The sequence below is a fragment of the Malus sylvestris genome, chromosome 2 (genome assembly GCF_916048215.2).
Source record: "Malus sylvestris chromosome 2, drMalSylv7.2, whole genome shotgun sequence".
NCBI lineage: Eukaryota > Viridiplantae > Streptophyta > Magnoliopsida > Rosales > Rosaceae > Malus > Malus sylvestris.
Window position 1 is genome coordinate 24163740 of NC_062261.1, and position 4272 is coordinate 24168011.

Consider the following 4272-nt stretch of genomic DNA (forward strand, 5'->3'; position numbering starts at 1 on the left):
TGGATGTATGGTGCGGCTAGGAGTATTTTTGGGCAGAAACTATGGAGAATGGTGAAGGATGGACGCGTCTAGGAGTGGTGGCTGGTTTCTGGCGTGAATGGGATTGATTGGGGACGTTTGTGGCTGCCAAAAAGAAGTTTATTTAAAGGGATTTCAGGAATTAAAACCCTAGGTTATTTAGGTAAACAGAAATTAAGTCAAAAGCTTCTAGAAATAGGAAATCAAATCAGAAACTTAAGGGAAAGTAGGCTAAAGGGTGCGGCACTAACTTAAAATAGATTAGGAAAGTGTTTAAAAGCAAGGAAACAGGAAATAACTCTCTCCCTTGCACGGCAAGGAAGAGGAATGGGCAAGGTGTGCAGCAAGGATGTGGACCATGCAAGGAATGTGTAATTTGTGTCCTAGAATGCTTAAAAGGCCTTCAAAGTTGTTGGAACATAAGGACAATTAGGATTTAGGAAATGCCAAACCAAGATAGGAAACCTTGGCTTAACTTTCCTACTCCAAGTAGGAATCCTTGTTGGAATAGGAATCCTTGTTCTTCTAGAAATCCTCTTGTGATTAGGAATCCATCTTCAATTAGGAATCCTTTGTCATGTAAGCACTTTCCTACTTCAATTAGGAAACCTTGTTCAAGTAGGAATCATCATCTTCAAGTCTTCAAATTCGTCCAAACCCTTGGCTCCAAATATGTGACATTCATTCCAAGCTCCATTTTGCTCCAAAAGGCTCCAAAATGCATCTTTTTATATGCTTTGCCCTTAAAACCTGAAAACACATAAAACTAGCTTAAAAGACTATGATAGGAGCATATTTATGCGCCTTAGTTAGCTAGTTCTTATGCATCTTTGTTATGTTTTCTTCGTTAAAGTAGTCTTTTAAGCTACTTTCTTGTGTTTTCAGGTTTAGCGGACGTATTACATGAAATGATGCAATTTGGAGCTTTTGGAGCAAAAAGTGAGCTTGAATTGAAAAGGACATGCTTGGAACGCAAGGTTGGGATGGAATTGAAGAGTTGATGATTTGAGGTTTCCTACTTGAAGTAGGAAAGCTAAGCCTAAAAGTTTCCATTTTGGGTCGATCTTTCCTAAATCGGAATTGGCAACCAAAGTTTCTAAAAGTTGGAAGTTTCTATTCTTGGAGGTTTCCATTTTCGAGAGTTTCTATTCTTGGCGTTGGGCTTTTAGATGACCTAAACCCAAATTTCCTTGTGGACCTTCAACCCATGCCGAACCCTAGGGCCTAATCATCTAAAATCCGCCATGTTAAACCCTAGTCCATTTCTCCTAAACCCAAGCCGCACCTAACCCTAGCCCATTGTTAAAAATCTGATTTCATTAGGGTTTCTAAGTGCCTATATATACCACCCTTACACCCTAGCCGCAGACATCTTCTCCCCTCTCCATAAAATCAGAAAATCATCTCCCCCTTTCCCCACCTTGCCGCAGCCACCATCACCAAAACCACATCTTGCCGCAGCCTTTGATCCATTCCAGCCACCATCCTCCACCTTTAGACACCATTCCACACCTCCATAACTCTTTCCCACACCTTGCCGCACCACCCTACCATCCTAACTCCCTTCAAAAAAACCAAAAACATATCCAGCAACTCCATTCACGCCAGAACCTGTCCCTCACCTTTGCCGAGCCCAACCTACACCCAAATCCATATTTTCTGACCCCAAACCTTCCTAGCCGTGCCCTAAACCTATCCTAGATAGTTTTCCACCCTTCTCCCTCATCCAAAGTCATCCAAAACCGTCCAAAAACCCCCTAAACCAACTCTGCCGCAACAAGGAGAAGAAGAAAGAGGAGCTTTCTGTGCAGAATTCAAAGTGGACTTCTTTGGCATTTTAGGTGTAATCTTTCTTATGTCTTCGATGTTTCAATTCAATAAACTTTGTGTTGTGAGTATGAGGAACTAAACCCCCTTAGTTGGGGGGTGATTCGAAACCATGTACATGCTTGCAATTTGATTCGATTACATTCAGTTGTTATTTCATGAGTTATGGATTCAATTCGTTCATCTATTTGATTGATAACTTATTTGTGTATGTTGATTGAGAGTGCACGCTTAATTTTCATGCATGAATATGATGCTAGATTATGAGGGAGTTTCACCTAATAGTTACAATCTTATAATCACAAGTAGTGAAGATCGCTTGAAACGATCGCGTTGAATGAATTCTTAGCATAAGTTTCATGCAATTCATAGTAACAAATGCTTCGTCAATGCTTATGTTTTTCATAGAACGTAATGATTCTTGCTTGTATCTCTATTATGCAATTCATGTAGGGAACTTGTAGGGAATGTTTTGAGTTGTCGTATGCAATCATCCAACTTGATAAATTCTGGAAAAATTGAGGGTTAATTAGTGCAATTCACGGTTAACTTGGGGCGTTGAGTATTCATAATTTATTGGAAGAACAACTGAAAATCGTTTTGTTTGCAAGTATGACATGTGTGGAGAAGAACCTCCTAACTAGCTTTTTAACCATCTATCTCACCAAAATCGTTTTTACAATCTGTTTAGTTTCAAGTTTCTGTTTTGTTTTCAATTTTAGTCCAAAACAATTCCCCCTTTAATTTGAAGTCTTAGATTAGTTAGAAAGTGTTTTGATTTGTGTTTCTAAGTATTTTGATTCAAGTTTTCATCAAATTTCGTCCAAATTAGTGTAGGTGCTCAAAACTGCCCAGAAAGTGGTTTTTAGGCAGTTTTGAGCCTTCTAGTTGCTGTTTTAAGTTTTAGGTTTGTTTAAGTGTTTTAACTTTTAGTTTTGCATTCTTTGAGTCTAGTTTAGTGTTTTTAACTTTGTTTTTTAGTGTTTAAGTCAGTTTCCAAGCGTTTAGCAATCCCTCCTAATCCCCGGTCTAGAACGATCCCTACTTACATCTTTGCTACAATTTGACAAAAAGAGGGTTTAATTTGTGTGCTTAATCTATTTTGCATCAGACTACTTTAACTAAGAAAACACCATGGAAATGCATAAGAACTAGCTAACTAAGGCGCATAAATATGCTCCTATCAATCCACCATACCCATTACATCCACCAAACATTATCCACCACACCCATTACATCCACTCATTACCACAACACTCATCACTACCACCTTAATTAGATGGTGGTCCTCTCCCTAGACTATAAATACATCCACCCTTCACCATAACAAAGGGGATAAGACAATCCACCCATCCACCACAAAAATTTACCACTCATCTATCAAACCACACTCTGTGCCGCAACAAAGAGAAGGGTGAGGACGCTTGGACGTGCTTGCCATTCAAGTTGGATTGTTGGAGCGTTTTTAGGTGTTTTCATTCTTTTGTTTTCAATGTCTAAATTTGTTTATCTTTGCTTTGTGAGCATGGGGAACTAAACCCCCCTTAGCTAGGGGGGAATTCGAAACCATGTTCATGCTTGCAATATGATTTGATTACTTTCAGTTGTGATTCATATGTTGTGAATTCAATTTACTTATCCATTTGAATTAAAACTGATTTGTGTATGTTGGTTGAGAGTGCACGCTTAATTTTCATGCATAAATCTGATGCGAGGATATAAGGGAGTTTCACTTAATCGTTATGAACTTATATTCACAAGTAGTAAACGTTGCTCGTCACAACCGTGTTAAGTAAATTCTTGGCATAAGTTTCATGCAATTCATAGTTACAAGTGTTTCGTCAATGCTTATGATTTTCATAGAACTTAATGATTTTTGCTTGTATCTCTATTATGCAATTCATGTAGGGAACTTGTGGGGAATGCTTTGGGTTGTTGTATGCAATCATCCAATTCAATGAAATTAGGAAAATGTGAGGGTTAATTAGTGCAATTCACAGTTAATCTGGGGCGTTGAGAATTCGTAGTTTATTGAAAAGCAACTGGAAATCGTTTTGTTTGCAAGTGTGTCATGTGTGGAGAAGAACCTCCTAGCTAGCCTTCCATCCATTCAATTTACTCAAATTCGTGCAGATTTCATTAGTTCTTTAATTTACTTGTTTTGTTTTCAAATTCGTAAAAACCAAAACCCCCTTTACGTTGTTGAGTCATATTAGTTAGAAACTGATTTAGTTTGTATTTTTAAGTATTTCGAACCAAGTTAAAACTAAAATTCGTCCAAAAGTGTGTTAGAGTCCAAATTTGCCCAGTTTGTGTTTTTAGGCAGATTTGAGCTTTTTTAGCTTGTTTTGAGTTCTTTGAGTCCAGTTTAGTGTTTTTAACTTTGTTTATATGTTTTTAAGTCAGTTTAGAGGTTATTAGCAATCC